The sequence below is a fragment of the Polypterus senegalus genome, chromosome 1 (genome assembly GCF_016835505.1).
Source record: "Polypterus senegalus isolate Bchr_013 chromosome 1, ASM1683550v1, whole genome shotgun sequence".
Taxonomy (NCBI): Eukaryota; Metazoa; Chordata; class Cladistia; order Polypteriformes; family Polypteridae; genus Polypterus; species Polypterus senegalus.
Window position 1 is genome coordinate 83,090,299 of NC_053154.1, and position 15,692 is coordinate 83,105,990.

General features: G+C 41.7%; 1 protein-coding gene across 1 annotated transcript in view; it reads right to left on the reverse strand.

Moving 5' to 3' along the window:
* Positions 1–7,223, reverse strand: part of LOC120528255 (relaxin-3 receptor 1-like) — a 59,319-nt gene extending 52,096 nt beyond the window's left edge. Inside the window, exon 1 of the mRNA XM_039752400.1 lies at positions 7,158–7,223. The gene's annotated coding sequence lies outside the window, so the exon portion shown is untranslated. The remainder of the gene's footprint in view (positions 1–7,157) is intronic.
* Positions 7,224–15,692: the final 8,469 nt, after the last annotated feature.

A 15,692-nucleotide genomic window follows, 5' to 3' on the forward strand; every position in this document is an offset into this window, starting at 1 on the left:
TTCTCAACTCCTCTTTATGGGAGCTGCTCTATTTGTTGAGCTCAGGGGCAGATCTACTATTGGGGCATTCTGGGTGCACATCCAGGGTCCCGTGACAGCTAGGGGGCCTTTCCATCAAACAACCTTACAGAACTAATGAAACGATGCAGTATCCACACACAAAAACGATCAAGGGGGTCCAACCTCCTCGATGAAATGATGGAATATCTACACAGCAAAATGATCACGGGGAACTACCCCCCTTGATGAAACGACGGAGAACCTGTGCAGCAAAATGATCAAGACGGGGCTCACCCCAACTCGATGAAGCCGAAATCAAAAGTGAGAAATACCACACTGCATTGTTAACAGTATGATCATCCCTCTGTTATGGAGTTAAGCCACCCAGGGGCCTGTCGGGGGTCTTAATCCAGCATTGGTTGTGCTGGTTGCTATAGCAACTGGCCGGGGCAGCAAGAAGCGTGACGTCACTGAGGCGAGATCTCTGGATTACCTGTGATTAGGTTAAAAACAAAGGATGTCTGCTTCGTTATGAATTCAGTTTATTTTGAACCTTTGCCATAGATATTACTGCAATGATTCGGAGTTACTATTTGCGTTAGGATTAAAGATTTTAAATCATTTTTTGATTAGGTTGTGGTCTGGCCCCTTTAAAAATAAAAATAAATATGCCTTCTCTTCAGTGTAAGTACCAGCGATTGTACTGTCACCATGTGAAGTCGTGAGGTGTGACGTCACAGGTTGCACACTACTTCAGGTGGAGACCCCCTACTCCCAGCAGGAGACAGTAACTAATAAAATGGAGGTAATGAGTAGCCGCCTCCTAAACCTCATTCATAAAAAGACAATATGGCCTAACCATTGCTGACTAGGAAACATGTACTGCTCCTTACAAGCCAGAAGCCGGCCCCTCTCCATCTCCATCTCCATCTCTTTAAAAGCGAGGGGCAATGAGGAGCAAAAGTGAGAAAGAACCCTGCTGCTGCATTATTTGACACCCACACTGTTGCAGTTAGAAGACAAAAAGGCTGATTGCTCACTCGTAAGAACATCGCACATTTGACAGATGAGACGAGACCGTTCAGTCCATTGCGCCCGCTTGTTTATCTAATAGCTAAGCTGTCCCAATATCTCTTCCAGATTTTTCTTAAAGGTTGTCAAGGTTTCTGCTTCATCTACACGTGTTGCTAGTTTGTTCCAGATAGATAGATAGATAGATACTTTATTAATCCCTAGGGGAAATTCACATACTCCAGCAGCAGCATACTGATAAAAACAATATTAATTAAAGACTAATAAAAATGTAGGTATAACAGACAATAATTTTGTATAATGTTAACATTTACTCCCCCAGGTGGAACTGAAGAGTCGCATAGTTTGGGGGAGGAATGACCTTCTCAGTCTGTCAGTGAAGCAGGACAGTGACAGCAGTCTGTCGCTGAAGCTGCTCCTCTGTCTGGAGATGATCCTGTTCAATGGATGCAGTGGATTCTCCATGATTGACAGGAGCCTGCTCATCGCCCGTCGCTCTGCCACGGATGTCAAACTGTCCAGCTCCGTGTCTACAATAGAGCCTGCCTTCCTCACCAGTTTGTCCAGGTGTGAGGCATCCTTCTTCTTTATGCTACCTCTCCAGCACACCACCGCGTAGAAGAGGGCACTCGCCACAACTGTCTGATAAAACATGTGCAGCATCTTATTGCAGATGTTGAAGGACGCCAGCCTTCTAAGGAAGTATAGTCGGCTCTGTCCTTTCTCTGTCCATTACTCAAGTGTTTCCTGGCTTCAGTTTTAAATGCACTTCCCATCATTTCCACTGATGTCCTCAAGTATGCACTTCTGGTGGGTCTATTTCATCAATGCCTTTGAGACGCAGTCTCCTCTGCTAAACATGTTTAATTCTCTCCTCTCTGTCAGAGTAGGTTACGTTCCTAAGTCCAGGTTTCTCTCCTCTGGACAGCTTCAAGTACTATGATGTCTCGTTTGTGTCACTAGTGTGTTATATGGTCGTTGACTTGTATTCAACAGTTTTTACGTTATAACTCAACATTTTATTTGCTTTTTTAATACCTCCTGTGCATGGCTTTGATGATGAAAATGTTGCGTTACCATAAACCCCTAAGTTCTTTCCAGAGCTTTTTTTTTTGCATATGGCAGTGTCTGCCGTTGTGTATTTCCATTACATTTTCTACATTTTACACTTTTCTACATTAAACTGCATTTTTCCAAGTGTTCACCCAGTTCTAAAGCTTCTCAAAATCTGTTTGAGTTGCTTTTCCTGTCAGCTTATTGTCTGCCAATCCGCCCGTTTTGGTATCAGCTTTGAATTTCACAAGCGCTGTCACTAATAGTACCACTCCAAGGACAGACACCTGAGGGACTCCGGTGAAGACCTCACTCTCAGTCTGTAACTTGCAGCTCATTTGTGTAAAGCGGGGCTTTCAGACCCTGAGCTTGCAGGGAGGCCTGTCCATCACTGGCATGTAGAGATGTTCTCCTATTGCCAGAGTGGGCATTTCTCTATTCATGAGGTTCACCACAAGATTCCTTACCCTGTGCCATCCTCATAATACCCCTCTTCAGCTTGCCTGACCCTAAAACATATTGATTTTTAAATTTTATTTCTCTGGCACAGCTCAATAAATTCTACCCTATGCTAAAATATATAATGCAATGTATGCCTGCCATTAAAATCCCATATTACAACAAGGGGAATAATGGGTATCTTCCCAGCATAGTGTAGGGGTCACCAACAACACAGACATTAAGCAGCCAGCAATTTCAAAGCATACTTAAATGGTAGCAAGTGTGCTTTAAGATCACATTAGTCATTAATGTAAGCAAAGTAAAGATCCCTCCATTCATTGTATGACCTCACCTCTTTCAGTACAGGGTGATCTGCTGGAGAGAAAGAGGCCATTCCTTTTTGTCACCAATAAGACTTGCATGCATTCCTTTGTATGTGTGAGGTGAGTGGCGTAAAGGAGAATGTGAGTAAACTGACAATAGTAGCAGTAACAGAACTTGCACTCAGGTCAGTGAGAGAGCATTGGTAAATTGTGAGTCCCTGTCTTGCACCCCAAAACAGTACTTTAGCAAAACCAGCTTCATTCAGGTTTATCCAAGCCTTTTGGGTGGGAAGTTTTGCACGACCTGTAAGGCCTCCCCAGTTTAAAACGGGGCCACAATAGCTGCCTAGGCTCCCCTGTCCCAGCGCATCAATGTTGCTGTGCGTTTGAAGCAGAATTGGAAGCACTTGGGGTCATCAGGAGGGAGCCATCTTCACCAGCACATCCCTGGGGAGTGTGAAGACAGGAGCGCCTGCAGGAGCCTCATTTTGCTCCCCTGGTATCGGTATGTTACGTGCCTCTTGGAGTTCCATTAATGCAAGACCCCACTTCTGGTATCATGTGACATGCGAGTTGGAGTGACGTGCACCCCAAAGACGAGGCTGAGTCTCAGTACTTTAGCAAAACCAACATTATTAACTCGAAACATGTACAGCAAAGTTATTTAATATATTTATTGTAGCGGGATCTACCATTCTACTATACACAGACACAGCGATCAGGCAGCCTCCGCGTAGTCTGTCGTCACTTGCTCTGGTAGACCCATAATAAGACCACAGATCAGGGGAACATTTGCTGCATCCATGGGGACATTAAAACATACAAGACTATATTACTCCCTCTGAAATTTAAAGGGAAGAACTTCAAGGTTTGAACTACCATATCAGACACTTCACCCTGGCCTCTTTTAATAGGAAAAAGGAATGCCCTTTTCCCATGGGTCTTGGCCATCTGCCGACAACGTCAGTCAAGGAGCCGGTTTTGAAACTGAACCGGAGTTGTACAGTGATGTGGGAGACATCAAGTGAAGACCCGGGACAGCTTACAGACTTTTCCATGCCGTTGCTCGCACCAACGGCCTCCCCAGACTGGACACCTAATACTGACCCAGACGAAAACAAAATAGCAGTGGGAGGTGAGCGAGATGCTGCATCGGACCATTTAGACAGAGTTTGCTTGCCTGCAACAAGCCAATAGCAACTTGGGATTTCTCATTCAAACAAGCCCACATTGCAAATGACTCTTACTATCTGGAGAGAAAGAGGCTCCAGATAGGCGTGATTTGTCTGAACAAAAGGGAATGGCGCAGTCCTATTGTACTTGTCTCAAAGGCCAACAGTTCAGTTCTGTTCTGTATTGATAATGTAGGCATTTAAATAAGATTTCCAAGTTTGATGCATACCTGATGCCGCATGTGGACAAGCTGTTAGAGGAGCTTAGGCAGGTCTCATAAATTTCCACCCTAGACCTCACGAAGGGATATTGGCAAGTGCCCTTGGAGGAGTCCAACAGCAATAAGACTGCATTCACCACTCTGGAATGCTGTTTGAATTTACGGTGCTCCCTTTTGATCAGTAGACCAAAGTGGATCAGTAGATGATGGACCAGATCCTGAGTTCCGATTCTGCATATGCAAGTAACTATGAACACCCTTGAAACCCATCATCTGGGATATTCCGGTGTCGACAAAGCTAAGGGGGGATGTGAGTTTTCTGAACTCTTTTGGGGACCACCCTAATAGAACGACACACCAAACTGCGATTGCTCTGGAGGGCTGCTTGTTCATCGCTGAGGCAACTGCTGGTTCACAGTGCAGCAGCATAGCGATGCGGAAACAAATATGAGCCGATCTTGATTGCACTACAAGTGCCTGTCCCTGATGGATGATGCAAGGTACATTATAAATGCAGGGAACAGTATAACTTGGCCACTGACCTGGCCCCAACCCTGCCTGATTGCTGTTTCTGTGTATAGGAGATTGCTAGATCCTGCTATATTAAATGACCGTGCTGTTCCTTTTTCTAGCTGAATAAAGCTGGTTTTGCTAAAGTACTAAGACACAGCCTTGTATTTTGGGGTGCAAGACAGTGACTCACACGTTGTAATATATAAGAATGATATACCCCTCTCTCACTGATATCCAGCAGTACAGCAGAGATGTTCTACAAACCAAAGCAAAATGAAGACAAGCAGCGCTTTGAACACGTTAGGGATATAATTGTAAAGATCAGATCTGGGAAATGGTATATGACCACCTCAAAAGTGTTGAACATACCTAGGAGCTCAGTGCAGACCATCAAACAGGAGTGGAAAAAATATGAAACTACAGCCACACATCCTTGGTCATCCCACCCTCCAGGCTTAGCAGACAAACAAGAATGGCACTTGTCAGGGAGGCTACTATGACAGCCATTGTTACTGATTTAGTTGCAAGAGTTGGTGATTGTGATTAGAGAAGATAGTCACACCACAGAAACTTTCAGATTTTACTTAATTTCATTATGTATATTGCTGACTATTTACAAAAAAACTGATTAAAGACAAGGAATGAAGAGAAAGAAAAAAATAAAACAATGGCTGTTATGTATACATTGGTGTAGAGACCTCAGAACCACCAGTTGTTGATGACAGTTGCGTTACGTAGCTTCATTAAAGGGCAAAAAAAAAAGGAAATGTCAATGCATACAGACAGCGAAAGAAATGACTGACCAATATGCTTTTTTAATAGCATTTCGGTATCTTTAATCAACTAGCAAGCCTGATGGGATTCCTGAAAACACTTTATTGCATTTAACACAAATACAGAGAAAAAAAGAGTAGAAAAAGCACCACGAAAAATAAATGAATGAATGACCTGTTTTAGTTGACAGTCTGTGTAATTGAGATGGGATTACTGACATCATCACCAGTACTCTGTATCCACTTCATTCTGTGAATGGTTGCTCTGTGTCATGTGACAGACATAGATAGATAGATAGATAGATAGATAGATAGATAGATAGATAGATAGATAGATAGATAGATATGAAAGGCACTATATGATAGATAGATAGATAGATAGATACTACAACCAGCCATGTCCTAGTAGTAGTGTTGCAGTAGGACTTCATGAAGGCCCACATGTCCCATGTCATATCTGGGGCACTTTTTTCCAAAAACTTTACCTGTGCAAGCACCACTCTTGTAGCACTGGCTGTGTGTCATGTATGCCATCTTTTTTCAGGGTCTAATTAAAGTCCCAAGTGACTGTGCCGGTGGTAGCTCTCATGCTAGGAATATCTTGCACAGATCTGATCTTAGTAAGTAGGACTTTAACCATCTGTGAGGCAAGCTGATTTGTTTTTTGGTTTCTTTCAAAATAACTCACCTCTTACTTTACTGCCATTTGGCCAGAGACATTTCTTTATCTAATAACACACTGACAGAGTAAAAATGTTTTAGGAAGGGTGGGCCTCTAACCATAGTGCCACAGGGCTGCCCTTATTTAAATTCTGGTGCTATCTAAAATTAAAATGTTGCACATAGGTTTGTGGGTCATCTTAGGCATATCATATGTACTGAATTAAGACCAAGGATCAAGGCCCAGTGGTTTGCGAGTTTTTGTGTGACAAACGAACAATCCTTAGCATTTTCTGCATAGAAGATTTTTCAAATTAAAAACAACATCCATCCATCCATTATCCAATCTACTATATCCTAACTGCAGGGTCACGGGGGTCAGCTGCATCCAATCCCTGCCAACACAGGGCACAAGGCAGGAAACAAACCCTGGGCAGGGTGCCAGCCCAATGCAGTAAAAACAACATACTTTTTATATTATTTGTCATTAGCTTTTGGGAAAAACATTTAAACAATGACTTTGTTTTTTTGAGTAAATAAATGCAATGTCACCAGCAGTAAGGAAAGCTCTCACTTAAGATCAATGTAGTGGGTGATCATTATTAAATTGTTACAAACACACACTCTATAGCCACATTAAGCAAACATTGTGGGAACAAAACACCGTAGTCACACCTGGAAGAAAAGGGTGCAGGTTAGAAATAAAGACATTTACATTTAAGTTGGTAATGCAATGTTAAGTCTAACAGCAGACACTTTCTTAAAACCAGTAAAGTGCAGTCAGCTAAATTCCATTTTCCTGTATGGCCTCTAAATGGGCAGGGGCTCAATGTCCCCTGCATGTGGTGTCACAGCAAGATGATGTGAAGGCAAAGGCTGCTGATAAATGCATTGTATCTGAAGAGTCTCCACATTCTGGCTGCCATTTTTTCAACCCCTGCCAACTGCTACTCACTCAAGGGGACTTACCTGCTGTAATAAAAGACAGGACTGGTTTTGCCAGGTTCCTCTTTCAACGGGCTCTCTCACTTATTACATATTTGTAGTCTGGTCTTCAAATGAAAACTCCTTATACACACCACTTAAATCTCATCAATAAATCATCATGAGATGGAACCAGCAAAGCAAACCTTCAGTGACTTTCCAAGTCTGCTTATTGCAAGTCACGTTTACATACAAATTTAAAAATCCATAGTGTGTGTTTAGACGTAAGTGCAATGTGCTCACCGCCCACACGCTTATCATTGGTGCCGGGCCTATGGCCAGCCTTGCCCTCTAGCTTATCTCTGAATTTCTAAGTTGCATTTCAATCTCTTAACCTTGCTGTTCAAACAATCCAGAAGTGACCATCCACACGGTTTGTCACTTATAAGCATGGAGATGCTCTCAGTTCTGCTGTCATTCACTTCCTATCTTCATACACCTTAGGAAGCTTTAACTATCGTCCAATAATACCATACCATATTTATTTGTTGAGCGCTTAAAAACACAGCATTACAACTGACCAAAGCGCTGTACAGTTACAACAAGCAGGACTAAAAGCAAAATATTAAAAATAAACATTAAGAGAGAATTAAAACAGAGATACTAAAAACAGGTCAAGGGACCAAATAAAATAGAGAAAATAGCAAAAGGCAAGTGGAAAATGAAACAGGTTAAGAATTAAAAGCCAATGTGAAGAAGTGCGTTTTTAGGCGAGATTTGAATGTGGCGACTGAAGCGGCTTGCCTAACAATAATGTGTTCTTAAATTACAGTATGATCTTGCCACTAATTATATTACAACATGCTGCCTGTCATTAGAGACTGGTATACCATCTGTCTGTTGGGCAAAGTCTACTCCAAAATAAAAGACAACTCCTACTTAGTAATCTAAAGTCACATATCTAAGAGAGGTTTACAACAGGAACATATAAATTGCATGTATCTAATTTCAGAATCCACTTTCACTATTAAAGGCCAGAAGGAATAGGATGCTGGATGTTTTAGGTAAGGACAACAGAAGTTTCAAAGTTGTACTCTCTAATCAGGGCAGCAGAGATGTTGTAAAATGAATTAGCAAATGCAAGTGAGACTCTCATTAAAATGTGTGACAGGAATCACCTCTTAAACCTATTAATGGTCATTTGTTGGTATTAAACTACTGAATCTGTGGAGGATATGGAAGTACGGGAAGTAAGCCAAGCGTGAGTAACCAATTAACATACAGTAGAAGGCCTTAGAGATATGGGAGAAAACTTGGAGTCCATGGTCAAAAACCCACACTCACACGAGGAGAACATGCAGACTTTACATAGATAGTAAGCAGGCCAGTAGCAGCACTTGTAACTCTCATGCAGCTTCCATCGCTTTCATAATCATTTTTAGAATTGTACTTTACATGTGCAAATAAATCAACGTCAATTGAAAGAACCTTTGCCATGGACTCATCGTTGTCACCAATTGCTCCTGCCAAACCCTTTTTTTTACCTTCAGATAAATCAAAAAGAGGGGTGCATGTGAAATAAAGGCAATCTCTCCAGATGATCATATAAATATTACAAGCAAAGGCAAAATATACCTGGTGCCAGATAAGAGGGACCAGGAATGGGTAACACTCCTACAGGGAGACCGTTCAGGAATTCATGTGGATCCCACACTGAGTGCCACATAGCACAGGCTGCCAGGTAGCAGCACTTGAAGAGAGGAATGCACCACAGAGTGCACAGATATCTGACACTGACTTGCCCCTTAGGCAGCCCTTCAAATGCAGACCCTCTAGTAGATCTCACTTAGCATGGGGTCAGACAGTTACCGTGGTTAGCAGTTTACTGCGGTGGATGGAGGAAACGAGGCGAGAGTACTTTAGTGGACAAACAGACTATCTGCCTCACCTTACAGAGGGAACGTATGCTGTCATTTTACATTCACCGTCTTTGGCTTGCGCTGCTTATACTCGTACACTTGTTATCCCTCACGTGCATTTGGAACTGAAATTGGTTGGCAATGCTTCTCCACTCAGGTAAATGGGGCAAATTCTTTGGAATAAGAGATAGATCTAAGGAATGTGCACCACAAAGCTATTTGATGTCCAGTGACCTGGCAACACCATTAAGTTCAATGTATCCCCAAACTCACAGGTAACCTAAAGTTAGGTCCAATATGCTTTACGCCCCGAGCCCTGCCAAAAACCCCAGAGTGGTAGACGGAGATCAACAAGAACAAGACTACAGACCCTTGTCTCGCCAGCATCTCTGCTGAACAATGTTTAAATCACAGACCTTTCTGGTGGCCATGACCTGGAACCTTTGTTGTGTTTAGTAAAGAAAATGGAGGTTTTCATTTGCTATTCTCTCGAAACAGTTTGATTTGCATATATGGTGTGTGGAGTGCATAATGGAGTTTGCATAACCACTACAAAGTATTTTGGGAAAGAATACATTTCTTTTAAAAAAAATAGCCTCTACCCTAGTCGGCAAGGCTCCAAGACTGAACTGAACAATTCTGAAAGGATAATAAAGAGACTATGGCTCTATAAAGAGGATACACATAAAAGTATAATGCACCACACCTTAGATTGTGAGGAATTTGTGGCTCAATCAAGTGCGTGTCTGTCAACTCAGAAAGAAGTCATCTGACTAGAGCCAAAAATGGCTATTATTTCCCTACAGAGCACTCACTAATTATATTATATTTTATTTAACGTTCTTATGAATTAAATTTAGCGTTCCTACTTTTGCCTGAGGTGTGACGGAGTTCAGTGAGTGTTTGACGCAAGTTATCTAACATTTTGTCTAAAGGTCTTAGGTGTCAATACAAATACTTTTCCCTTTGCACATTGTAATATCACTGTTGAAGCTCAAACTTGGTATTCAGCCAGCTAAATATGATAGCTTGCTCATGTCAGAATTATTATCAACTGCTTATGGAGTTCATGATAAGAGGAAACTTTACTTTTCATATATGAGGGTTAAACGGAAAGTAACATCTCCATTACTTGTGATATTATATTAAGTGACACAAAAAAATAATTCATGTTTTCTCTTATTTTCTGTATTTACTGTACTGTTCCACAAAACAGTTCTGCGAATGATAAGCAAGTTTCATGAAGTCATCGTGTGAGAACTCCACAAGTTGTTTTCTTCTGTTAGATCTTTTCATTTCACTTCTTCGTTCACATCTTTATTCCAGCTGTTTTCTTTCTCATCTTATTAATCTTTTCTTTGGGAAACTTGTCGAGATGTTCATTTTCCTGTTTCGCTATCTTTGCATTAGTTGACACAATAACACACAAGTGTTCATTCAACACAGACATTCCTGTAAAAGACTTGGCAATGTGTGGCTTGTTGGTCAGAAATGCATGCAAGAACTTCACAACATCCTGTACACTTGAGAGGACATTGGAACTTCAGATTGCATTCAAGGGTACATTTTGAATTAGACTATGGAAAAATATTACGGACAAAATGATGTACATAAATGCAAAAAGAAGTAAATATATTGTGACATGTGACAATAAATATATGAATAAATATTGGTCTATAATATTGTTTTTTTATGGTATTCCTTAGTCGAGTTGGCTGTGTGCTTTGGATAAGCAGACATGTTAAAATTTGTAAGTCTTTCTTTAACTACACTACCCAGGCAGCATCTTAGTAGTTGTTGCCATTAACATTCCCCTCTGTATTCAGCAAGAATCATGAAGAGCATCTCCTTAACACGATCACACCAGCACCAAGACTGACAGCGGATGCTGGGTTGGTAGACATTTCCCTCAATGTATGGTTAGATTAAGCTGTTGCATACTCTTTGAATGACAAAAGACTTCTGTCCTGCCTGCCTCCCAACTCCACAATTCCGACTTGTGAAGAATACACAAAGCATATTACACATGCAAGTACAGCGCAGGAACTCCCATAAGTAAAATGATAAAGTGAAACCTTTAGATACCATCACTACCTTACTGTACTATAAGCATTAGAATAATTGAGTTAAATTAATCAGAATATGTCTTGTGACATCGATTGGGCCCAGTTGTGACAAGAACATGTTTGAGGTGTGCGAGTCAAACCAGAGAACCTGGGAAAACCTCCACACAAACACAGGAGAACATGCAAATTCCACTCAGTCACTTGAAGGTTTGAGGCATCGGGGCTAAGTAATGTGCTGCATGCAACAAGACCAATAAACAGAGTTACTCCAGCAAAAGCTGTCCCTATGGCTCTGTCCATTTCAATCACTTCCTTCCAGTTTAATTTAACATTCCTGGAAAAAATGTCCGCAGAACTCCAGGACTGATGATGTATGAAAAGTCATCTGCATCAGTAAGACAAATGACAACATCATGGAACAATTTTGCAGCAAAGACATTCATGCAGTATTTCGATTTAATCACACGTGCAGTTCCAGTTGCCCTGAACCTCATCATTTCTTCAGCCTGATTATTCTCCTCCTTCTGTCTCTCCAGTTCTCTTCATTCAGTCTCTGGTCATGAGTCTGTTGAAGCTCCTCATCAATATATTCTGGCTCTTACTGGTGAGATTCAGCAAGGAGGCTAAACATTTTCTCATCTTCATTGTTTAACAGTACACAGTGAGACACAGCGGCTCATAAAACGAAAGCTCATCCATTTGAACTCTTGGAAAAACTAAGATTATGTTAGAACAAATTACAGTCTGAGTGCTGAAATCTCAGTCTGCAGCTGCACACCACACGCCTGGGGGCGAAAGTTTGCTGCATAGGTAAAAAGAGTCTCATAAAGAATGGATTTCTACTTTTTCAAATTCATGATCATTAAAAATCGAGAACATTCTGAGGGTTTAAGTGGATCTATGTGGTACAGTTTACAGCTATTATTACACATTTGCTCTGCTGCCCTGTACACTGTTGTCTTAAGCTGCTGGAGGAGACACTTTTATTATTATTAAAATAATTATAAAAATGCTTCACTTAACAATGCAATTTTTGGGGGCAAATGAAAGATTACCATTATTGTGAAAAAATATCTAACTTCAAAACTACCAAAGTTGGCCTTCAAGAGAAATCTTACAGAGCAGCTAATATTATTATAGCACATATATTTAGTGTATTGATATATGTAAGTACACACACTCACCATACATGCAGATCTGTGTGTGATGATTTTCTGCATGCATTGTCTGATGTTTTTCTGTTGATGTTTCAATATTAGATTTTCTATTTTATTGTTAATGTATTATTTATGTTGTGTTTTATGTATTTGTAATTAGTGTCTAGTGTACTGGGCTTTTCAGTGGACATGTGCTTTATTGCAGTAAACTGAATTGCTTTTTCTGCTTGTTTACTGTGGCTGAGTTACATTTAATAAGTGCTGCCAGGGACAGTGGCACTCTGTTATGACAAAATTGAAACTAATTTAGAGTGAGGGCTTACACAATAAGGAAACCATTTTATATTGAAATTTTACAATCACGGTGCAGTTTACAATTATTTAGTTGGTGCAGCTATCCAAAGTGGCTTACCTCAGATCAGCAGGTTGACCAGTTCCTGCAATGTGAGCAGGCAGAGACTATGGTTTTCAGCCCCTAAGCAGAACCCCTAAAGTGCCACTAACTGTCACACAAGAATTCCAGTCGGTAAAGAGAGAGGTTTATGGTGCCCTGAGGCATCTCAGAATCATCTGGACAGACTTAACAATCCACAGAGAACATCAAAACACTTAAGTGCACCTCTCAGGATGCTCAGCTAAGGCTCACCGACTCACGTTCTTAATTTCAGATTACTTTTTATTCCACTGTCTACTCATCCATCTGAAGTAACAGGGCTGCCAGCCTCTCTGAAAATCAACGTGTATAATTTATGTCAGTTTGACTTCTTATTTCATACCCAAGGTGTTGCTAAAGGCCATAAACAAAATGATTTTCATAAAGAGCTAAGAAAACCAAAAGAACCCAAGCAGTAATACTGACGTCGAAGGAATACCTTAATGGTCCTGGGGGTTAATGAAAGCAGAAGATATGAAATGTTTTTCCTTCTCTCCATTTTTCAGAATCTTTTGCACCTGAAGTGATCTTAGAGTTAGATATTATCAAGGAGTGTCAGACAGGTTTGCCATAATGTGATCACCAAAGTCAGGCACGCTAGTCAGACACCCAAACAGTCTGCATGGACATAAGAAAGCACTTGCTGAAGACTGTCTCAGGAATTAAAACCAGGGGAGTTTAATTTTGTTTTTACCTACATATGAAAGGAGTGGACCCCTTGGGTCGGTTGATGTGGATTAAACAACTTCAAGTCCTTAAAATCATTTTTTGCTGAAGACACCTATTGGTTTACTCTTTATCATAAGGGTGTAATTTCCTGGGCATAATGTGCTCCAAATGGCCTACAGTTGAGGAATTTTGGATCTAGAGTGTCAAAAACAGGGTGGAACTCCAAAACGTTTGACATTTTGCATAACTAGAGTAAATAAAGCACAGAAACACAGATAAAGTGTTGGGGTACCCTTGGGCAAACCCTGTATACTGCAAAGTAAAAATAATAAACATGAGTTAATGTGTTGTGAGTATATCATCTTTCTAAACAGGGGTCTCTGATTAGACAGGAGAAAGGTAGTGGTGGTGCCAGTTATGAAGGGGCAGCAGGTCCAGGAGCCCTGGAACTGGAAGTGATTTCATGAGAGGAGATACATTACAAGACAGCATCATCCTTTGGCTTGGGATAAAATTACAAGTTGACAAGCCCTGGCATTGTCTTTCAGGCACACATGTGTGACACTAGCCATTAGGATGCTTCAAATAGTATATGTGGGGGGTTTCTTGCACTGGAGAGTCAGGAAGTAGCAGACCAAACCAAAAAAAAAAAAAAAAAGAAAGGGTTCTGAAATACTTCTTAGGAACACAAAATTGATTTTATATACCAGGTATATATATATATATTTATATATATATGCAGGTAAGCACCGTCAGTCTGAAAAACGGGACTTGCCGTCCCTATCTGGAAATGTAAGAGTGATCGCCTGGATTGCAGCAGCTGCAGAGGAATAACACTGCTCTCAGTGCTGGTAAGGTCCTTGCCTGGGTTGTCTTCAATAGGATCCATGATCACTTGCTCACCTACCAGGGACTGGAGCAGTTTGGTTTTACTCCTATGAAGTCTACCATTGACTGCATCCTGGCACTAAGGGTTCTCATGGAGTGCAAACACGAATTTCTTTGCAGCCTTTGTTGATTTTCATAAAGCGTTCAACTCAGTTTATTGAACTGCCCTATAGGACATCCCAAGAATTTGTGGGATCCCTTCAAGGTTGCTGGATATCATGGCCGGCCTGTACACTGGTACTGTGAGTGCTGTGCAGAGTGGAGGTAGCACCTCTGCGTTTTTCCCAGTTGATTCTGGGGTTTGTCAAGGGTGTGTTATTGCTCCTACTATGTTCAGTGCTTGTATAGACTGGGTGTTGGGCAAGGTCATGGGGTCCAGCAACTGTGGGGCATCTGTTGGCGAAGAAAGATTCACAGATCTTGACTTTGCTGACAATGCTATGATCTTCGTGGAGTCAATGGAGGCTCTGATCAGGGCTCTCGAGAGACTGAGCAAGGAGTCCGAGTGTCTGGCCTTGCGAGTGTCCTGGATAAAAGCCAAGATCCAGGCTTTTAATGACCTCTTGGGCACAGCCATCAGCAGTGTGTCTGTTTGCGGAGAGAGTGTTGACCTTGTTGAGAGATTTACTTACCTTTGCAGAGACATTCATGTCTCTTGTGACTCTTCCTATGAAGTCAGTAGACGGATTGGGAGAGCATGGGGGGTCATGAGGTTGCTGGAAAGGGGTGTGTGGCGCTCCCGATATCTATGCAAAAGGACGAAGATCCAAGTCTTTAGAGTCCTGGTGCTTCCTGTCTTGCTATATGGTTGCAAGACATGGACACCATCCAGTGAACTGAGGTGAAGGCTGGACTCCTTTGGTACTGTGTCTCTCTAGAAAATCATTGGGTACCATTGGTTTGACTTTGTGTCAAATGAGTGGTTGCTCTTGGAATCTCAAATGAGGCACATTACCTGCATTGTGAGGGAGCATCAGTTATGGCACTACAGCCATGTGGCGCGATTCCCCAAAGGTGATCCAGCTCGAAAGATCCTCATTGTTGGACCAGGCCAAGGGGTCGCCCACGTAACACCTGGCTGCGGCAGATAGAGGGTCATTTCCGGAGGGTGGGACTGGACCGCGTGTTTGCCTGGGAGGTTGCAAACCAGGTTCCCGAGCTGTTTTATCGTTTGGTGGGTGCGGCAACACGCTGTACCAGTGCATGTTCCCCAACTTGACTTGACTTGACTTGACTTGATGGTCAGTCTGGAGTCACCATTAAGCTGAACAAAGACACGTTTATGATGTGAGATAAAGGTAGGTGTACCCCAAAACATAGGAGACCAAGACTGGATTTGAACCCATCTGAACACCTGTACCCCCCCAAGTCTTCTAATGCAAGGATGACTTTACTGATGTACTCCGAACATTATCAACTGATCAAGAGAAGGGGAGATAAAGGCACTT